Consider the following 23,575-nt stretch of genomic DNA (forward strand, 5'->3'; position numbering starts at 1 on the left):
TTGGCATCAAAATGTGAGAATAAAAAAATGTGATTTTTTGAAGATGAGGCAGCCTGAAAAGAAATCCTTTGTATGGTACAGGGAAGCATTTGCCTTTTCATGAACAGTGTCTAAAGTGTTTCCTTAGGGAGATTTGGAAGTGAGATATTGCTAGGTACTTATCATTGGAGAAGGGCAGGAATCTTGAGAAATGGAGAAAGTTGCTGGAATTAAGACATAGCTTATTGTTCTGGAGATCTGAGTCATTGCTTAGGATCAAATTATCTGGGAAGAGTCTCTGAGATCCCTGAAGGAAAAACCCTTTGATTGAATCCCACTTAGGATGAATGTTCATGACTGATAGAGCAGTTTCCCTGCATTCCTTTCTGCCTTAGTATGAGTTGCTGCCTTTTGATGTCACCTTTAATTCAGGCTCCATCTATCACATGTAGGCCCACAGTGAGGTGTACACAGAAAAAAGGGGGAACAGGCCATGACAAAAGGGGTAGAGAGACACAGAGACATCACTAATGCACAGTCCCCAAGATCATCCCCTCAATAACCTGCATATTCAACCCCTCATAGCCCAAATATTACATGTAGATAATTCTTTATCATCTCAGACTGTATACATGACAGTTCACAACTTAGCTGCCAGTGAAGGAGAAAGAGATCATCACCAGTTATGTTTAATCACTGCCTGTACTTAAATAGTGAACATGTCCTCTGTAGAAAATCTGCCTCGGCACATCTGGATCCTGTCCTGTGACTTGGGTGCCACAACTACCTTTGGCACTGCTGCAAGGATGTTAATTTGATGCAAGGGTGATTGCAGTGCACTTGTGTGATTGTGGGGAGGTATCTTCATCCAGCCCCTTCCATGACATTTTAGGGGCCTTTTAGCTCACAACAGCCAAGAAGTCTAGCGCTAACTGCCAGCAAAAAAAGCAAAAGCAAAACTGGTTAAACAGAAAAAAATAATAGGCTCTTCCAAGAAAGGGATGCACAAATAGTTAGGTCTGTCTAACCCACCAGCTGCATATTCTCTACTTCAGTTGTGGCTACACCAAGACAAAACTTGTACCATTGCATTATGTCAGCAGTTTTTACATGTTTTACCATTTGGAAATTCAACTTCTGAATAAATCCTGAACTGCACAGAAGCCTAGTTTACTGCTGGAGATTCTAGAGTACGTTTGAAGTTGCCCACTCAGTTCAAATGGACCATTGATCAATCCATTGTCACATTCTCCCAAAGTTGAAATGTAAAATGTAGTAGAGTTCCCAATCAATTTGTCAGAGAAATATATCCAGTTGTGGAACATCAGGACTCTTATTGCTAGACAAGATAACGGAAGGCTTCTTTTCCTATCATTTCTTGTTTTCCCATTCCCATTATTATTAATAATTTTGAACTTTTCTAATTTTTCTTGAGTGGGCATTGTGCCTGGCATTGACTGTGCCTGGCATTGGACTCCGGCAAAGTTTAATAGGGCCTTGTGTTTGATGGCTGTCATTTCCCACTTGGGAGTACACAAGACCAGCAACAAGGAAAAGCCTAGCTGGCTATTCTCCTTCAGTGGACCAGTGCAGCAGGAAGGGAAGAAGAAGACATGCAGCAAGGAAAAACAGCAGTTTTGGGTCAAGCCTACCTCAACAACACAGCCAGCCAGAGGTGGGATCCAACCACTTCTCACCACTTCTCTAAAAGTGGTTACTCATTTTTTCTGAGTGCCGAGAAGGGGTTACTAAAGCAACCTCCCTGCCCAATAGGGGCTGGAGGTGCGTGTGTGCGGCGGCGCCACTGTTTGAATCCCACCACCATCGGAACCTGTTATTAAAATTTTTGGATCCCACCACTTCAGCCAGCCCATATGGTCCTGCCACAGTGCCTGCCTGCCTGCCCAGCAGGGAATCCACCTGAGATCTGTGGTTCTGTAAACAGCAATTGTCGGAGGAGAGGAGCATTGCTGAACTGACAAAGATCAGCCACAAAGATTACCAGATGGCACAGGAGCCAGCAGCAGATAGGCTGGAGTGAGTTCTCTGTGTTTCTGCAATAAAAGGGGAGGGGATTTGGATTCAGCAGTTATTATCTACATTTTTTCCCTAAACACATGTTTAGATGTGGCGTGTGGTTTGATTCACTTGATCTTACGTGCTGCATGTATTTAGAACTCTCTGCTATGCATTTCCTCTCTGGCCTTATCCTTAATTCCAGTCTCCTTTCCTCCATCTATTAAATGGGTTAATGTCTCTGCAGAAACCTCAGCCTTACTGATACCTGAGTTGCTGAGGGCCAGCTTTGCCACCCACCTCTGGGACCCACACATGACTTACTTTCTGTCCCTTGATATACTAAGATTGCTAGCCTCCAGTTAGGATGGGGGATTTCATGCCCCCAGGTTCCACTGCTCCCCCACTACTAGGAGTGGTGGTAGGAGAATGCACATATCATATTTTTTTAAAGGAAGTGACAAAGGGTAGCTTTAGGAATCTCTGGAAACTCCATCATTTTATCATGAAGTTTCCAACATTTTTTAAAAATTACCTATGACACTGTACCCTTTCAACACTCTCACCAGTTGCTTGGCAGTATTTGGCAACCCTTTTTGGACTCCGCACCCCCTCAAAGAAACTCCTGCACCACCAGGTCTCATATAGTTGTCAGAATTTTGTCTTTTTTTCAAAAAAAGGTGGCAACCATTGTCTACCCCAGAATACATCTGAAACTCTGTTGCAGCTTATCTTTACAGAAATAAAACCAATATGGCCAAGACAATGTTGTTATTTTTTTCCCTTGTAAGCCTTCTTCCTCAGTTTCCTACTCCTCTGGATAGTATAAATGGTTTTGTCTTTTTTGTAGTCTCATAAAATTGGAATCATTTTAAACAGCTCTGTCTTTTCTGATGGTCAGATCATTGCCAAGATCTGTTTCTCCATTCCCCATACAGTGTCTGCAAAAATTACCCCTTTATTCTTTGTGGCTGCAATTTGAAGTTTTGTTCAATTCCCGACCAACTCAGAATATTTCAAGACCTTCATCCTGTCTTGCACTTCCCATTTAAGTCTTTTCATTTGCTCCTTACTGTGCTTCCCATCACTTTCAAGCTTTTCATCCTTACACTTTAAACCATTCACTGTCTTTTTATGCTCCTTATGTTTTCTCTTTAATCCCCTTATTCTACTCAAGTCTGTGTTGTCTCCCTTCCTGTTGTTTAGTTTTGCTTGATCTTTTCCGTGTTTGTAAAGACTTCACACGTTTGTTAAATTCGTGGGGTTTTGACACATTATGCTGTACATTCATCTGTTTTGTTGTGTGCAAGTTTGAACCCACATTTGGAATTCAGGCATTTCTGACAAATACACCCTAAACAAATACACATATGGTTGAGGCTTTGGCCCATTTGGCATGAGGTATTTACTCCAAAGTATTTTCCTTCAAAGTAGGATTTCCCCACCTCTTCACATGCATATTTGGAAAGTGTTGTGCCAATCCACTGCTACTCCTCTTCCAAGGAGGCACCAGCTTGAAAAAGTAGCAACAAGGTTTGTGCGAAGATGGGGAAAGGAGGAAGGGAAAAGAGATACCCACTAGCTGGAAAATGCAACAAGGAGGCACATGAGAAGAGGGAGGCAAGAGCAGGGTTGTTGTTTTTTTGAGACCTTTGTTAGAAGTTCAGAAGTCCCTCTTGAGCTTCTGGAACTGTGGCTGGTTCAATGGAAGGAACTTTGGCAGGAGGTGGCTGGAGGAGCTAGAAAACCTGAAGAAAGCTTAACCCATTGTGAATTCCTGCATTTCCCCTGCAAACTGAGAGGAAATGCCATACTTAAACAGCTCTCTGAAACTGTGGGGCTTCTCAGATCTGCTGTGGGGTGAATGCTGGAGAGGCAGAAGAGTATGCATGAGGGGAAATTGAACCTGCATGAAATGCATACTCAAAGTTAAGGAAATAACACATGCATAATGTGCTTAAGTCTTAGTGCTTGTAAATTATTTGTGCAATGACTGTATGTGTTTTCAGACACTGAGGGATTTTTTTTTATAATTCAGAAATTTAGTCATTCACCACATATTTTTATCCAACGTATTTTTTCTTATTTTTCCTCCAAGGAGCTAAAGATGGCAAATATGGTGTCTTCTTCATTTATGCTCACATAAATAAGATAGGTTAGATTTAGGCAATGTGTGCCCTAAAGTCACAAGGAAGAGGGATTTAACATGGATGTGCCCAATGACCACTATACCTCACTGCACTGATGCTTTAACACACTGGAATCAAAATCACCTCAAAAATAAGCAGTTGGGCCCTGAACTTACAGGGTTGTTATTTAAAAGTTTTCTTCACTCATTAAAAGTGTCCCTTTCTCAATTAACAATTATTGTTAGCTAACCTATTGACTAATTCAAGTAAATTCTGCCACTCCCATATTTTTAGTATCTAAAAACACACTATTTTTTTAAAGTGTCCAGTTCATAGATAGTAACGGGTTGGATACTAACTACTGATGACAGAGTGAACCAACACTACAGCATTTCCCTCCCCCCCCCATTCTTACATAGCCATTGAACCCTTGAAATTCTGTTCCTTAGGGGTATTAGGGATAGCAAAGGGGGGTCTGCATTGACAGGGGGAAGTCAGTGGAACAACCCAAAATCCAACCCATTATTGTTTGGCGTTATTTCCCCCTCCTCATCTTTTAAATATCACTCATATTACTTTTTTCTTTCCATGTTTTTTTGACAAGGACACCATTATATTTTTTTAAAAGCCCTTCAATAGCTGATGCAGATGTAACAAATTTTTAGTTAATAAGAAGAAAACAATTAGAGATTGAAAAGGGGATTCATTTTAAAACCCATGAGTAACCCATGTATCGAGCTACAACTCGGCACTTCAGTATGTTCAATTAAAACCTGTGGGAAAACAAATCTATTTCATTCTTTTAAGAAAAAACATATTTTGGAAGGATGATAAAAATAGCGAGACTATTTTGAATATCGTTTGACATGCCACTACTCCCTAAGATTCAGTGGAATGCAGCCAGTCTACACCCTTTGATAATCTGCTTTTGTATTGCTTATACCCAGGGAATGCACAAATCATTTCTGTAAATTTGTTCAATTAATCTAGTAGGTGGTATAAAACAAAGACTGCAAGTAATAATTACCTCTGTCTTATTTTAGCCTTTTAAAGTAAAGAAGCTTGTAATAGCTTTAAAATGTTTAGTATGTTATTTGGAGAGAAAGACTATGGCTGCAGTTTGCAAAACACTTTCTTGTGAGTAAGTCCCAGTGAATAAAATGGGATAGAGAAGACCTGCTTAAGATTGCTTCCTATGTAACAGTCCTAATCTATAGAGTTTCATATGTAGCAATGGGTTCTGTGTGTCAGTAGTGTAGTATAATGGAGGCAGTGCTTAGTGTGTTGACTTCAACTGCTGGGGGGCTTGAGTTCAAATTGTCACTCTGTCCTTGATTTCCAGTACAAATGTTTATTTTCACACATAGAACAAACAGCCAAAACATACAAACATTAAAACAAAACACCCAAAACACATCATATATTGATTTCCAGCGATGTCATCTTTGATTAAAGGTTAACTCCAGATTCATGCATATAATTAAAACATTAGTTGAATAGTTATTTCTTAAATGTGTTCTAGTGTTTAACATCTACTGTTCTCTTTAAGTGTCAAACCCTGCTGCTACTTCTCTGAATAGATTTTCAAAAGATATTACATAAAACTCTCCAATTTTCTAAAAAAAGTCTAAACTGTTATCAGTTAATAGTATTGTCAGTTTTGCCATTTCTGAATATTCTGTATCTTTCAGAATCCAGTCCTCTTTGTTTGGTATCTTATTTATCTCTCCATTTTTGCGCATGTGAAGTCCTTGCTGCAGTCATCAAATACATAAAACCTTGATTGGTGAGTCTTTCTTAGCTTAAGTTGCTATATGAGGCTTCTGTAATGAAAGTGAGGGGAAGAGACCATACACACAACCCTGAGCACCTTGGAAGAAGGATAACATTACAAAAAAATATAATAACTTACATACATTTCTGTAATTGCATATACCAAGCAGCATGTCTTTTAAGGATTGATCCAGTGGCTATAAGTTGTGCCATCTGAGGAACCCAGAGAGTAACTATGCCCTTTATAACAGTTGGTTCCTGTAAATTGTCTTTCATTTGGCTTTCTGGCTGATACAGTAGAATCAATCATGTGATATATTTCAGGAAATGAAAAAGTACAGAATTTTAGGCTAACAGAAATTTTGGTACACCACCATAAAGGTGTGGCAAATATGTCTGTATTATCTGCATGTTGATTTCCCATCAATTAATTAGACAAACATTTACATACTTCCATGCATAGTATGGGTATTTTTCAAATTGGTCACAAAAACAAAACTTTGTACTTTATTCAAAGTGGTCTGTATACATTACCTTTTCCAATATTTATATCCACCATTTAAGACAGATCATTGTTATTTTCCTCATATTGTAGATATGGGCTGATGCAGATTAACTTCATACACCTAGAGAGTTTATGACAGCAGTAGGATTCAAATGAGGGGGTTCCTGGTTCAGTTTCCTTTTTTACTTTGGAAAGCAACTTGCATGAGGGAAATGGTGCAGGGTACAATAATTAATCCCCTCCTCTTTCCCTAGCACTGAGGCCACTGTGATCAAATTCCTCCCAGTTGCTTTTGAAACTATTTAAAAATGGTAGGTCTTAAATGGCCAGACATCCTGGATCAGATACAACACAACCACATGTGACATGTGGGTTGGTCTGACCCTTAACCTTTCCACTGTACTGAAAGATATACCATCTGAATTTGCATGTGTTCTGGCCTACATTGCTGACTGCTTCAACATACAACATTTCTATCCTCAGTGAACGAAAATGAAGATCCATGGTCAAAAGCAGGGGTAGGGAACCTGCGGCTCTCCAGATGTTCAGGAACTACAATTCCCATCAGCCTCTGTCAGCATGGCCAATTGGCCATGCTGGTAGGGGCTGATGGGAATTGTAGTTCCTGAACATCTGGAGAGCCGCAGGTTCCCTACCCCTGGCCAAAAGCAATCAGAGAATTAGTTTGTAGGAAGATAATCCTAGAAACTGATGTCTTTTGAATGAGTTGTCTTCCAGGAACAGAAAGAGTTGCTGTTGTGGAAATGTTTCTATATTGATCCAGCTTTCTCTGTGTTAATGAAGTGTCACCCACAGCTTGACACTCTAGTAAACCGAAGACATCTCAGTTTAGGGTCAATTTCTATAGATGTCATTCTTGCATGGTAGCTGCAAATATTGTACGATAGCCATTTCATGTTCCATGTTCACAAAGATTGAGCTTTAAGTGAGCAGAGCACCCATTTATTAGAAAGTGAACTAATCGAGATGTCTACCACATCAAGTGAGCTTTGAGGACAAACAAACTTTGAGGTCAAATATTCATTTATACTTTTATCAATGATTTTTTCTATCTTTGCTGTTAGTTTTGTAGACCTGCTTGAATTGTGTAAATTGATACATAATGTATTTGGTATTGATATGTATGTTATTGCTAGGGATGGTTTATGAATTATGTCTCAATGAGACTTATCCACCTTGAGAAAGGTGGGCTATTAATGAACAAATAATGTATAATGCTGATTTATTGGTGCACAGATAACACAGGCAAAAGTGAACATGTTACAGGGAGAAGTTTTGGAATCACAGCTTCAGTCTGCACAAGTGAGAAGCAAAATTAAAATGGGGATTTGGAGGTTGAAATGTCAACCATGAGAAATTCAAAATAATTCATGCAGATATTGTCGACTAGCTCTTAGAAAATCATGGTAAAGGAAAGAACTCTTTCGTGCTTTAATTTTCTCCAGATATTCCAGGGACATGATGATGATGAACTTAAATTTGTCTGATCATGCTAAATCATAAAAGTAATTAGAGGAATGTTAATTGGAAAAATCAATGCTTTAGTGAATGAGCAAAGATTTCAGGAACATGTAAGATAACAGACAGTTCTTCTGTAAAATGAGGTCTGATAGCACTACAGGACCCTAAAAGGTCACCTATTTTGTACACAGTACAAACTTGATTCCCTGCCTTTATCTCTTTCTGCTTTGCTTGCAGTCTCATGAGTCTTTCTCTGGTTGACTCTTGGAAGTCCAGACACCTTCTTGTCCTCCTGATCTGCCTCCTCCCCCTTTCTAAACTTAACCCTGCCTCTTCAACCTGTTGCTTCCTTTTGGCCAGCTGCTGGTACTAACATCCTTTCTGCAAGACATCTGCCTCTGTAAAGCTCCTGCTTTCAAAAATACTGAACTAACTCATTTTGTGAGTGACACAGATTTGGTTAAGCATGTTAAGATGAATTAATACTATTTATGGTCTACATTCTATGCCAAGCAAATTGTGCAGTTAAGGGAGCCGTACTGTTGTTTGCATCTCTTGACAGGCATAAAACAGATGGAACTGAGTCAAACACATTCAGGCTCCCGATGTCGACTTGAGTAACGTCTGGCAACTCAAAAAGCAGTCATGTTTTGGAGCACTAACGGTTATCTTCCTACACATTCCATTTTAAATAGTGAGCATTTCCTTGTTTTGTTCCCCTTCATATGGGTTCTTTATGCAGTTCTTCAACTGAACAGATTGCAAATCATTTTTTACATCCTAAGAGTAATCCAGGGTGTCTGCGTGTGTGGGAGGAGGATGTTCCATGAATTTTTCCATTTCACAGGTGGAAGAAATGGGGATGGAAATCGATAATAATTCCTTCCTAATCTCAATTACCACTTCCTAAGGCCATTAACATCAGTGACCTTAGAAGTATATAAGTCTACTTAGGATGATACTGCAAACTCCCCAAAGACTTTTTTTTTCAAGAATCTGAATTGTGGCTCTACTAGTTAATACGGTGAAATGTCATGAAATTACTGATGGATGAAATGCTTTTTCTTTCTTTCTTTCTTTCTTTCTTTCTTTCTTTCTTTCTTTCTTTCTTTCTTTCTTTCTTTCTTTCTTTCTTTCTTTCTTTCTTTCTTTCTTTCTTTCTTTCTTTCTTTCTTTCTTTCTTTCTTTCTTTCTTTCTTTCTTTCTTTCTTTGGCTGTATCAGCTATGCATGGTTTTTTTAACAATTAAAGGAAGCAGTGAGCCATTTTGTAGGATAGACAATGACAATGGTAGTGAAGTTGAGGTTTTTTCTTTTGCGGACCTTATCTTTGCCCCTCACATACACGCAAACAACCTTTTCCTTGGTTGTTAAGATTTGTTAAATTTTAAACATTAGTGGTTTTTTAAAAGTTTATTTTTGCAAGATTTATCAATGGTGAAAGGTGGCTGGCTGTTTGCTATGGCCATTTTATTTTATCATTTTTAAGTGGCTTGTCCCGCTATTGCTGGAATATTTATTGCTGCCCCACTTTTTATTGCTCCAGCTTTGGAGGTCATGATTTTATGGTGATGTTCTACTGTTCATTTTGGACAACTGTTTGTTGTATTGCTGTTTTTTGTAGCTTTATGTCACCCATTTATTTCTTAGCTTAGCAAATTGTGTTAGTTAAGAGGGCTGGAAAAAATCTTCCTAGAGAAGCCAGTGCAAGAGAATCTATAAATATAGGTAGGGTAGCACCCTCAGCAATATACAGTGATATGTGTATTAAGGCCAGTGACCCTTAGTGCCTGCCAGTGCAACCTTTCATTAATGCAACTGACTTCAATAGAATTAGAAGAGTGTAACTATAAATACAATGGCATTGTTACTGTGAAAATAAGGAATGGACTGTAAAGAAGATTATCCTTCCTTTCATCTATGTAAAGTTGCAAAGTTTCTAACTGCATTTTGAAGCACTAAAAAAAATCATAACCTCTGGGACAGTCCAATCCATCCTTCTGCCCAGCACTATGCGCTCTGAGGCAATGCAGAAGGCACTCCCAGGTGTTTCATTCTTTTATCCCTACTGGCTGTAGCTGACCTGAATTGTTTCTATGTCGACTGGAAGGCAATAGGTTTGAGATCATGTTACTCTTTGACTGATATGGAAACAACCTGGGCAGCTGTAGGCAGGGGTGATACAATGATGCACCTGGCGTGTAATTTGTAAATTACTGTAAACAGTCTCAGAAAACTCAAGGCTATTATTATCTTTTCCCGGGGCGGGGGGGGGGGGATGCCATGAGAGATAGAAACAAATTCCTTTGCTCACTGCTTCCTGATTTCAGGTTTTCCAAGGCCCCTTTGGCACATGCAGAATAATGCACTTTCAATCCACATTCGGTGCACTTTGCAGCTGGGATTTACTGTGCGGAATAGCAGAATCCACTTGCAAACAATTGTGAAAGTGGATCGAAAGTGCATTATTCTGCACTTAATATTCTCCCTCTCCAGGGCAGAAACAGAATGGAAAGGTTAAAAACTCATTTTTCTGTGGTCTTCCCAGTAAGTACTATTTTTCCAGTCTTCAAAGCATCTGTCCAGCCCAGCAATTGGATGATGGGGGGCAGGGGCAAACACTGGTGGAGCCAGTGTATGATGTAGCGGTTTGCATATCAGATGAGGACCTGGGATATTCAGGTTTGAATTCCCACTCAGCCCTGCTAGTGACTTTTGGGCAGTCACCATCTCTTAGATTTTATTCCACTTGCACAACTTATCACAGATTTTCCCAGTGGTTAATTCCTTGTGTCTTGGAAACTTTTCTGTGAAATCATTCCCCATACATCCATTCCTTCCTTCATTTTCCCCCTTGTTTGTTCAGTTGCATTTATTCCACATGCAACTGATGAAAACCTATTATTTTTAATGGTGGAGGAGGTCATCTATGAAACAGAAGAACAACCCTCTCACTTTTTTTTCTTTTGTGCAGGTGTTCTAGGGTTACTGTACAATTGCATTGAAGTGTCAATTTGAAAAATAGTGAAAGGCAAACTGTACAAGAAGGACTCAGTCTTAGCCTCCATTTCTATAATTGAGAATTACCCATACAAAATGGAAGCTAAAATAACCTACAGGAGCAGGCACCACTATCTGCAGGAATAGAAAAAACAGAAGGATATAGCCCCCCACCACCACCTTTTCCAGCCAAATTAGAACTGCAGTAAAGCACGATCATTGCTGCAGTAGTCCCTTGTCAATTTCACTTGCTGCTAAATGTGGACACTGTGTTTCTTTACCTTAATGTTACATTACTACCTGACCCAATCATCCTTCTTTGAATAAATGTTAACATTGCAAGCTGTTTGTGAAATTGACAAATATCATCTCCCCTGTTTCTTATCCCAACCTCAATATTGCATCGCTAAACTGATACAAGAGAAAAACATTTTTAAAATTCCTTCTGAAAATGGATGACAAGGGGGAGGACATAATGGCTGAAGATGAGGTTGGACGACTATGCGGAGAATGAATAAGGGCCTGGTAGGGTGAAGAAGTAAAGACTGTTTCATCACAATCACACGCTCAATGGAAACTGGCTCAGAAGTGGATTTTAAAAAATCACAGGAGAAGTGTTCAGGAAAACAACAGAGGAAAAATGAGGGAAAAACATTTCCAGAACCAAGTGGAGGGGGAAAGTGTGGAATTCAAAGGAAAAAAATAGCATTTGACAGCAAGATTAATCATAAACAGCTCATGTGGCCCTAATCTAACCTACCTCATGGGCTGCTGTGGATATATATATATAAACCTTTATTAGGCATAGAATCCATATAACAGCCAACATTGTCCAAATAAGTATCCCATACATGAGGACCATCGCAGGTAATCATTTCAAAGTTTCCATAAGGAACCTAGCTACAGAAGTTAAAATCTCGGAGGCAGAATTGTTTAATAGGAACGTAATCTTCCCCACAGTAGAGTATTCATTAAAGATTACAGGACAAAGAGCAAAAAGTCTGGTCTTAGATCCCTCGTATTTGGGGCAGTCGAGCAATATATGTTCCATGGTTTGAATCGCCGTGGTACAATGGGGACATTTCCGCTCTTGCAGGTCGATTTTTCGGAACCTTCCTTGTAGCATAGAGCAAGGGAAGGAGTTACATCGAGCCCTAGTGATTATCCATCTATGCTTGGGCTCCTGAAGTAAACTCAAATAATCTGCCATATGATTGATTTTAAATTTGATGTTAAAAAAGAGGGGAGAGCAATTGCTTCTCGCCTTGTCCTGCAGAACTTGAAACTCTTGATCTAATAGTCGCCTTTTTAATTGAGAGAAGATTTCAGGAGCAGGCAGCATTTGCAAGGCTTCCCAGGAAAATCCCAGGGAAAGTATTTTAGTTTCCACTGCCCGCCACCACTTAGATTCATGAAGCTGAGGGAGGATAAGATATATAAGACTGTCACTATCTGAGTTAAAGCACAGGCGGACCCAAAACTTCAAGGTAACCAGCCAGGCTTTTGTAGCCAGGAGATGTTGTCCCGCTTCCAGACAGAGTGCGGTATATGGAATACAATGTGGCACTCCAAATATTTTATATAGAAAAGCTGACTGAATCCTCTCAACGTTATGATTCCAAGCATTGATCCACAAAGGGAGGGCTGCTGTGGAGCCAAACTGGATGATCTCCTTGGATGAAGGGTTGGATTATTTTGGGGGAAAAACACTTTCCAGTGTGAGATCCAAATGGGTATACTAGTTTTCTCACCTATTGATCCACAAACCTGCCTGTGGAAGGAGAGGGGCTTTAGTTGTCTCCCATTCTTGTTAAGAAACCAGTTATGTCAAAGAGGTCGAAGGGTGCTAACGGGTGACTCATCTACATTAAATTTGCACCCTAAATTTAGACTTGAAATCTTAAGAGCCTCCTGGACTTTCCTTATTACGTTCACCTTGAAGTTTTCAAAGCTAATTGTTTTAGGAATAAGCCTCAAGAGTATCTAATTCTTCTAGCAGAGATGAAGAATTCGCAGAACAAATAAAGAGAGCTGTCAAAAATGTGATTACTTCCAATTTTACTGCAGTGTAATGGCTTGAATGAAAACATAAGTACCTGTCTGAGTGAGTGGATTTTCTTTAGACACTGAAGTCTGAGAGTTATTTTCTGATCATCTGAGTAATATCTCAGGGAAAGGTAATTGGCCATCAATTTAACTTTCATGGGAAACTTTATCGACCAATTCAGATGGTTAAAAGAAAGTCGACATTTTTTGAAGCTAGTCCTTAGTTCTTTTTAACTAAAGTGCACTAATGTAAGCTTGATGGAAATGCTTGGTTTCAAATATGGCACCTATTATTATCAAATACCAAAATGTCTGCGGTAGAACAGGCTGGGAAGGGTTAGATGAGAGGGTCATATGTTACAAGGAAAATTGGGGTAACGTAACACCCCAATTGCAGTACGGATCCCTAGCACAATGTTTGTTTGTTCCTATAAGAGTAAAAGAATCATATAAATGGAGAAAGTAAAAGTATATGTTCTGAGGCACATGGTTGGAGTGCAGTATATGAATGTACCTTGCTGCTTTGTGACCCTGCCTTGATCATAGCAGTGGACAGCATTTACTTGGTCACGCAAAACTAAATGTGAACTACTGAAAACTGGCCTCATTCACATCTATACATCCCCCCTTTTCACTGTTATAACCCCTTCTGCTCCAGTGTACTCCATTTCTTGGTACTAGACTGTAATGGAAACAATGAAGAAGAATGCATTCACCATGATCGAGCGTGTTTAGTATACACAAAATGCTTGACCATTCTTCTTGCCCTGAAGCTCACAATGCTCCTTCCATCCGTTCTTATGCCCAAGCCAGTTTTCACAACAAGGCTTCAATATGGCTTGCTGAGGCCCACCAAGTTATTAGGGATGACAAGACTGACACTCCACTCCACTCTCATCACAGCAGCAGGATAACTGAGAAGGACCAACAAAGGTGCCAGAGAAAGAATAAACTGTCGGCAACAAGAATGGGTGTGTTAGAGAGATATAGTCAAAGTGGAATAGTTCCCTCTGAGAAAGATGCTAGAGCTGTGGCACTTCAGACTGCGAGTGGGTGTCCAAATGATTGAATTTTCCTCTGTACAACAAAATAAACTTTGGCACAGAAAGCACGATGTAAAGGAAAAAGCTAGACCAAATTCCTTCTCCCTTATATCTAGTTTTCTGTGTGCATGGATTTAAAAAAACAACAACACAGAGGTGCCTTTCTCTTCCATATATTTTTAACACTCCTTTTGCACTCCTAATGTACTTGTGGTTCCCTCTCTTCTAAGTGTCTCTCTGGCAAAAGTTCAGGTTGTGGGCTTTTTCTTTCATAAATTGGCCGAATTCCCACTGAAAATTTAATCTAGATATAACCAAGTTTCAAAAGACTCGGCACCTTTTCATGCAGGTTCCAACATCCTCACTGCAGCATGTTTCTAGTGAAGACTTCTAGGCCTGCCCCTTGGGGGGGGGGAGTGCCTGCTGTCAGGAGTGCAATTGTTAAGCTAGCAGCACCAACATGTCACAGTATCTTTAGGAGACTTTCCTGATGATACCACCCAGGTTTTGTGAAGTTTGGTCCATGGGGGCCAAAGGTATGGACCCTCAAATGTGTAGCCCCCATTGGAAACAATGGGGACACCCCCTTTGAGACTTCATAGTTTTGGACCCCCTGCACCAAACTTCACAGGACCTGGGTGGTATCAGTAGGAGGCTCTCCTGATGATACCACCCATGTTTGGTGACATTTGGTTTATGGGGGCCAAAGTTATGGACCATCAAATGTGTAGCCCCCATCTCCTATTAGCTCCCATTGGAGTGTTCCCCCCCCCCCAAAAAAAGGTGCATATACAAGCAGGTCCAGGAAAATCCCTTGATGGGGGGGTGGGGCGTCCCAGAAACGGGACTGATCTGTGTTCCACAGTTCGGTAGTGGGGAGATTGCGAGGAAACCTGGATATTTTGGGTGACTATCCCAGGATTAATCGCCAGTGGGAAATCGCCCAATGGCTTCCCAGGGTAAGTGCAGAGGCTCCTTTACATTCTGGATACAGGAAGGAACACAAAACAGTTTTATTTCTGAGGAGATAAGCTGAAAGGTAAACTGTTTTGAGCAGATCTGGGTGTGTTTTTATTCTTTGTGTAAGGGAGTGTCTATTTATTGTGTTGACAGACTTTTACTGTTTTATGTATTTGAAATTTGTTTTTGCTTTGTTAGCTGCCTCAAGTTTAAGGGGAGCATAAATGTTTTAAACAAATACAAAATACAACTGTACCACTTCAGCGAGCACTTGACTTGAGAAAACTAGCTACTGTTTCCATGTATGGGTGCAGAATAGTTTTTTCATTAAGATTTTCCCTAAGCTCCTTATTTAGGAGTGACAGTTTAAACATGTTTGAGTTCTGTGTGTCCTCTACTGTGACTGCATGCTTGGAGTTCATCCCTCCTTGCAGTGTGAGGAAAGAATGCTCTTAGAACAGTCACATTTTTCAAAAATAAATCTTGAACGGGTGAAAAGGCTTTTATTGAACAGCACAACAACTCAGATCAAAGCAGTAAACATATTCTGCACAGAAGCATGCAGAGTGCAAGGACTTTTCAAGCAAACGACACAGTGACTTTGGTAACTTCTTAATAAGTAACAAGATCAGAAGCACTAAAATTTATTTTTCAGTGAATCTGTTAGTTTCAATCAGGCACCGTTGCCACAGCTTTTCTAAATGTGAGTTGATATTGTTTTGGGAGCAAGTGTATTTTAGTGGAAAATGCAAGGAGTTGAAAATAGCATATGTTACTTCTGAACATTCTGTCACACTTCAGTGTGATCAAGAATCTAACCCAAAATAGGAGTATGCAAATGCGACATACAGTTACTTTGGTCTTGATTTTCAGTGGCCAGAGTTGCCCCAACAGGAGGCAGGTTAGCACCAATCCAAATAGTCTCCTGGAGAACTCTTTCTTATGTTTCAGTGAATGGCTGCAATTTATGGAGAAACGGAGAGAGCTGTACTTTGTGCAGTGATATGGGGTGATCGAACTCTACTTTCCAGCTGTGACAATCCCTTCCCCGTACAGGTGTCAAACTCTCAGCCCCCCAGATGTTATGGAGTACAGTTCCCATCATCTCCTGCCAGCATGATGCTTGCAGGGGATTATGGGAACTGTAGTCCATAACATCTGGAGGGCTGACAGTTTGACACCTATGCCTCAGGGCATGCTTTGTGATTTTCTTCCTAACCAAGATCATTCCTGTCAAAAATACATTAATACAGAGAACTGAACAAGTTATGCTCAGGTTACTTTTTTTCTGATAGAACTGAAAATAGTTATGTAAAATCATAATTTAATTGCAATAAATTTTTAAGTATATTATAACATTAATATAATCTGTTTTGTCTTGACAAATGCTGGTTCCAGCCCAATCCGGAAAAAAACACACATGGTGTATCTCCAAGGCCATCACCATTGGCACATGGGGGTGGGTGGGTGGGCAGTGGAAGCCAACTAATGACTAGTTCAATAAGAATTGGGATTTATGATGGCCCTGTGGCTCAATGGTAGAGCCTCTGCTTTGCATTCAGATGGCCCCAAGTTCAGTCACCAACATTTATAGTTTCAAAAGGATCAAGTAGTAAGTAGTGTGAAAACCCTCTATCTGAGTTCCTGGAAAGCCACTATCAATCAAAGTAACTAGAAATAGTCTGCCTGAATAGTACTCAACAAATGACTGTTCTGTGTACATACAATATACAAAACTAAACATGGGGAGGTGGGGAAGTTAGCTAACCCTATCTTCTTCCAAATTACAAATGTTGGCTTATAGACCTGGAATGTAAGCATTGAGGAAGCATATATGTTCCCTCTCTGAGATGGACAGCATTGCTTTCTGAGTATTCTTGATCAAGAAAACTGAGCATAAGCAAATGAAACATTCAGAAATAAAGTTACCAGTGGAGTCTAGTTCATTATAGTGCACAATGCAGTGATCCACCAACTCAGACTACCCACCCAGACCCTTGCTATTGGATCCTTCATGGTCCAGGGGTGGCAGGCTGCCAACTAAGTTGGTCTCAGTCTTGTCTTGTTTAACTGAACACTGCAAGCAAGCTTCTCCCCACAGGGGCATGGGGGCTTTTCTAGGCCAATCCACTCCAGTATAATACCTTACTGGACAGGCTGCTGTCGTCAGGTTCACTCTGAGATCCTGATTGGTCAGTTATGGGTGATTAATTGAAAAAGTAAACAATTATTTTCAAGTATTCTTATCCAATTAGAATTCAAATAGGCATTTGGCTAGCCTCACTGGAAGCCCCTTTACAGCTGCTGGTCTGGAGGTTAGCGGTGGGTGTGGGTTTAATTTTTATGATGTCTTAATCATCTTGTTTAATTGCCAGTGTTTTATTTATGATGTCTTTATTGGGATGTTTTATTGTTGTAAGCCTCCTAGAGACTTTGTATAAGGCAGAGTAGAAAGAGTTGCTAATAAATAAAATAAATAGAAGCAACTTTGCCCATCAAGCATGTAATTTGGCTAGTACAAAACCTCCCCAGAGAAATATGGTTCTACTACTACTAAGGCATGTGGGTCTACTTTGTTCAGTGTGATGTTCAACTGATACTGTTGGAAATGAATGTGCAGTCCTTAGCGTGCATAGAAATCTGTGGCCTGATGTGGAGGAAAGGTGTAGGAGGAAAGGGTGGTGCATTAATATGACTTCTGGTGGAGTTGTTCCATATTCTGTTGTAAGCATACCAGAAAATAGGATTGCACACTTATTCCACGGTTCCAGGTTGCATGCATATGCCATGATTTGAGACAGATGTTTCTTTTGTACAAATCAGAGGTATTCTCCGTGGAAACATTTTCCTCATGCGGAAAGCAGCATGCACATTCAGTTTTACCATGCCAACCCGTCAGTCATCTTTTAAAATAAAAATACCTGAACATCAACCACAAAATGCTGTTTCAGCTCAACTTGACTTCCTCAAAAGCTTTCATTTCATTATCATGGATAATAGCTCTCCCTGATTTCATCATGTATTGAACCATGTAATCTTTTGTTTAATACACATTTCACCATAGAAACAAAAACAGTCTGCCAGAGCCTGTGGTCTCATTAAATATTGATTTTTTCCATTCTTTTCTCCTAAACTTTTTTTCATTGAAAACTATAGGCTCCCTCTTTTTATTATGTGCTCACTGGTGATAATGATGGTGGTGATTGTTTGTCCTTTTTTGAAAGATTGGGCTTATAGGGTTAGAATTAAGTAGGGACAGAGTCTGAAACCTTCTGCATGCAGAACTGGTGATTTACCACTAATCCAAGGCTTCTCTGAGCAGTTCACAAGTCCTATACTCTCGTGGTCCTTCAAAACACACTGTCAGGCCAGTGTAATTCCAGGCCTGGCAGTTTATACGTCCACACCCCAGCTGCAGATGGCCCAGCCATTATCATTGCTCAAGGCTATGGAGGCCTCCCCCTGCTTGCAAAGTAAGTAGACCTTAGCCATTCATCCTTATCTGCCTTTCTAAAGGAGTGAACTGTCTGTCCCAAACAATGCAGTTTTCCCCACTGTCGAAGTAAATCATCAAGCATAATTATTTTCATGGGTTTTTCCACTCCACCTTCCCAGGGAGGTTCAAATGTGGAATTCCTTTTCTTAACATTGAAATTGTAGCCCATCAATGCTGCAGTGAACCCGATGAAATTGACAATATTTGTGTAAATGCAAAAGTGCACCTGAGCCTCCTAAGCTGAAGGGTGAGAAGGAAAAACAAGGAGTTTTGTACATTGGAGTAAGGGCCGATTGACCCAGACATCCCTGCATCAGCCTCCCTCCACACATCAACCTCCCACCACAATCATCCAACACTGAAATCCATAGTCTCTGTTTTTTCCCTGCCATTTTTCTTTAAAAGGCAAGCAACTGCCCAGCATGCACAGGGAGGAAAAAATTATTCTCACAAGCAAAATGGGAGATTGGGCTTCAGTGAAAACAGAATAATAGGAGGGAGACAAATTAAAAACTGTACACACAGGAAAACCTCACCATGGGGGGATTGACTGCTTATCAGCTGAGCAGCAAACAGTAAGTGTTCAAAAGATCACAGTATAGCCAGCAACTTCTAGAGATATCATCAAGGGTGAATATGTCTGCAGCTTCCCATGACTATGAGTAACGTTCAAGCCAACATAGAACATTGTGTTATGCTTGATCTGTATTCAGACAGTGAACAAACTGGAGTTTTATTTCGCCAGTGTGGTTAAGAGCAGGTGGATTCTAACCTGAAGAACCAGGTTTGATTCCCCACTCCTCCACCTGAGTGACATTGGCTTATCTGGTGAACCAGATGTGTTTCCATACTCCTACATTCCTGCTGGGTGACTTTGAGCTAGCCACAGTTCTTCAGAACTCTCTCAGCCCCACCTACCTCACAAGGTGTCTGTTGTGGGGAGAAGAAGGCAGAGGAGGTTGCAAGCCCCTTTGAGTCTTCTTACAGGAGAGAAAGGTGGGATATAAATCCAAACTCCTCCTCCTCCTCCTCCTCCTCCTCCTCCTCCTCTTCTTCTTCTTCTTCTTCTTCTTCTTCTTCTTCTTCTTCTTCTTCTTCTTCTTCTTCTTCTTCTTCTTCTTCTTCTTCAGCACAAATACTCCCCTCCCTCTTCTTTCATACACAAAGTACAAATTAAAGACCACAATCTGATGTGACACACACAAAGAAGCACTTTGACAAACAGGAAAAGGGAGGTGTCTTGTCCACAAACCAACATTCTGTGCCCTGATTTAATCACAGCATGCCAACATAGGTCAAGGGCATGAAGAAACAAACTCCAATTTGTAAAAGCAAACAAAAAAAGTTCTTTTTCTTTCTTTTTTGTCACAAATAGACTCTGATCATTAATACCCTGTATACCTTGGCAATATGAAGTTCATAATCCAGCCATACCCCCTTGTGTAGGATTGTTAGATAAAATTACTACAATCACATATGTGGGTTTTTTAAAAATAAAATACTCCAAATCCCTATGTTAATGCTAATTAATTACTTCTTCCCTACAGTATGTGCCTATTCCTTACATTATGAAGATCATAATCTGGACCTACCACCTTGCATAGCATTGTTTTTTAAAAAATATTGAAATCATACATGTGGTTTTTTAAAGTCCTCCAAAGCCCTATATAAATGCTAATTAATTACTTCATCCCTACAGTATGTGCCTATTTCTTGCACCCTTTGCTTCTTTTCCTTTACTGTCCTTGTCATTTCCCTTTCCTCTGAAATCCTTGAATGAACTCAGCAAAGGAACAGTTAGAAAGCATAATTGTTTTCCCCACTTGGTAAGGAGACAGAAAGAAATGGAAGTGTTCGGTTTCTTTCCCTTTCTGATGTTTGATGATGGGTGTTAATTTGCTAAGGTATTTTCTAAACTACTTCTAAGCATTCAACTGTGCTTTTTGGAGAAGCGTTTATGAAGAGTTTGGGGCGGGGGGGAAGCACCACTGATAAATGTTTATTCAGTATTTTGTGTTTGATCTCATCCCCCCACCCCCCACACACCCTGTGCAATCTTTATACCAAAGCTGGAATCTATTTTCTGTGACTACATATAAATGCAGCACACGCTCTGCGGCCTAACAGATGCCATCTGTAAAAGCATTTACTTTAAATTAGTGGAATAAGTAATCAAAAGGGCTTTGTACTTAATGCAGAACTTTTGGTGACTATTAAATGCTCATTAGAGGGTGTTTTTGCTGTATGACTGTCAGAATCAGCAGGACATTTATGATAGATTTCCTGAGTAGGTCAAGATTGAATATGATTTTACAACTTAAATAACATAAATGAATGCAGGTTATTTCAGCATCTGCAGATGTTCTTGAAACTCCCTGCTCCCCCCTCCCCAAAAAACAAGAACTAACAGCCAATTTAAATTTTGCAACAATATTACAGTGCAGATTTAGACATTCACCATCACTATCCTTTTCAGAATAAAGATGTTTTACTGATGTTTCCAGAAAGACAGTCAACTATGTCTGGCATTTTAAAAAAAACCATGCAGAGCCTGACTAGAAATGTACAAGGGCCTGATCCCAAGGTATAGGGTGGACTAGTCTTGTCAAACGCCTCTTGGTAGGGAAGGCAGACTTGAGATCTCCCAGAGTTACAACCAAGCTCCAAACTATACCACTCAGTTCCCCAGGAGAAAATGGCTGCTTTGGAGGGTGGACTCTTTGGCATTATACTTCACTGAGGCATCCTTTCCAACTCCTGCCCTCCCCAAGATCTTCTTCCAAATCTCCAGGAACTTTCTAACTCAGAACAGGCAACCCTACACCAGTGGCGTACCAGGTCTAAATGGAGCCCGGAGACTAAAAACCCTCCAGGCACCCCCCCGTGGAGCCCCGCTTACTCGTGAGTAAGCGCCGCAGCGCTCACTGTTTACTTTCCCCACAGGCTCTGAGCTGGGCTTCAGGGAAGCTGCTGCTCGGGCAGGCTGTCTCTATGATTTCTTAAAAGGGCAATGCTCCAAAGATTGCTTAAGTTAACCTGAAGCCCAGCCTCAGAGCCTGTGGGTAAAGTAAACAGTGAGTGAGGGAAACGATGGGCAGACGGCCAGTGAGCGGCAGCAGTGGCAGGTGCGTGGGGGGGTGGGCGAAGGGTGACCCCATGTCTCCTTAGGTGGTATGCCTCTGTCCTACACCCTTTTTTGTTTTTCAAATTGTTTTGTTTTAAAAAAGGTATTTATGATGATGTGCAAGGGAGGTAAAGTTTGAATCAAAGCCTGAGCCTTTATAACTCTCTTAGTACATTTGTACTCATTTTGATAGTTTTGTTCTGGCAGGAAATGGGCATAAACTGAAGTAGTGGCCTGAATGATGTGGCTGCAATGCTTGTCTTGAAACAAAGGTTTGGATCCACTGACATTTTCCCCCTCATGATTCTCTCTAGGTACTGTGGAGGCACTAGTAGCTCTTCAACTGTCACTTGCGCTTCCAAGCGTGCAAGATCCATGCTATTCAAAGAGCCCTTCTGCACGTGAAAATGCTACTGGCAGAGGACACACAAGCCCTGGATAAGAGGAAGGCCTCTATAGTAGCTGGAGAGAAGCACATGAGGAACAATGTCATATAATCCAAGCCTGCAGGGTATTCTGTAGTTATTTTTTGGCTGTTTCTTATGGAGTTCAGTATATATTCAGTTAAAATGAGAGAAGTGGTAAGGAAAACTTACATGCAGCCCCATCCAACAGACCAGTGCCTGGCTGTGCCATGTACCTGTGCTGGCCCACCGCACCCATGGAGGCTTCCCGGCAGATTGGGGAGTGAAATGCGAGAAAACCTCCCCTCCACCAAGAAGGGCTCATTGGGCTTAATGAACTTACACCACCTTTTTGGTGGTGTAAGTCCTAAGCTGAGGCCGCTGGCACAACCAGGGCAATGGCTGGGAGTGAGCTGCCTAGCTCATGCTCCAGGCACAGATTTGTCCCACCTTTCCTTAGATGGGACTGTAAGTTATATAAAATGTTCTAACTGGGGATACCATTTGAGATTTACAGTAGGGAAGAAGAACTAAAGCAAAGCATCTATTTGAGATTAAATTGCTACTGTTGTATGACTTAAGGGCGGTGGTGGGATCCAAAAATTTTAAGAACAGGTTCCGATGGTGGTGGGATTCAAACAGTGGCGCCGCCGCACATACGCACCTCCAGTCCCTATTGGGCAGGGAGGTTGCTTTAGTAACCCCTCCTCGGCACTCTGAAAAAAATTAGTAACCACTTCTAGAGAAGTGGTGAGATCTGGTTGGATCCCATCTCTGCTTAAGGGTAAATATTCTCCTCAATATCGTTGAGTTTGCTAACTACTAGCTAACTAGCAAGTGTCTGTCTGCAGAAATCTTACTCTAGCTTTGTTCTCAATGGCTGTCTTTCTGATGCAGAGGTCCCTTGCACATGGTTCTGTACCTCCCATACGGGCCCCACTTTTTCTCCATTATAACTGCATAGTAGGGAGCCATGCTGGGCTTGTAACGTTAATAGACACCTCTCTGCCTCTGCATCATGTGAGGCACTGTGGACATCAGTATTCCCTTGCTATTAGCCTAGTGGCCAATTCTATCCTGCCATTAGGAATCACTACACTGTTCTCAGCATTACATCATTTTGAATTATTTTGAATTGCCAGTAAATCTTCTTTTAAAGGCCTTAATGCAGCTGCGTAGTTATATATTATGACTATGGAAATGTTCCTAGTGAGATCTGGGCATATTTGATATAACTTAGAAGGGGGAATTGACATGGGAAAAAAGACAGTATGTTCTTTAAGTTGCAATTTTAAAACAAAGTTGGCAGGATTTTACTTTCCATTCCATATATATATTTATACACACATATACACATTTACTGTGAATAGATCATGCAAAAACATGTGTCGTCTGCTGAGTCTTTACAGCTATGGAAATGAAACTTCCTGTTAGGAAACCTCAGCACATGTTTTAACTGCTCTTATTAAAACATTAACTGCAGGAGATCCTGAGCAGATCCAAGGAACTTTGTTCCATGGAGCTGCTTGCATGCATTCATAGAAACTGATTTAGGGGTCAAATGATCAAGGGCGCATTTCAACCCTTCTATTTATCCTGCTGAGTAGATATTACAATGA

Source organism: Sphaerodactylus townsendi, linkage group LG04, assembly GCF_021028975.2.
Source record: "Sphaerodactylus townsendi isolate TG3544 linkage group LG04, MPM_Stown_v2.3, whole genome shotgun sequence".
NCBI classification, from domain to species: domain Eukaryota; kingdom Metazoa; phylum Chordata; class Lepidosauria; order Squamata; family Sphaerodactylidae; genus Sphaerodactylus; species Sphaerodactylus townsendi.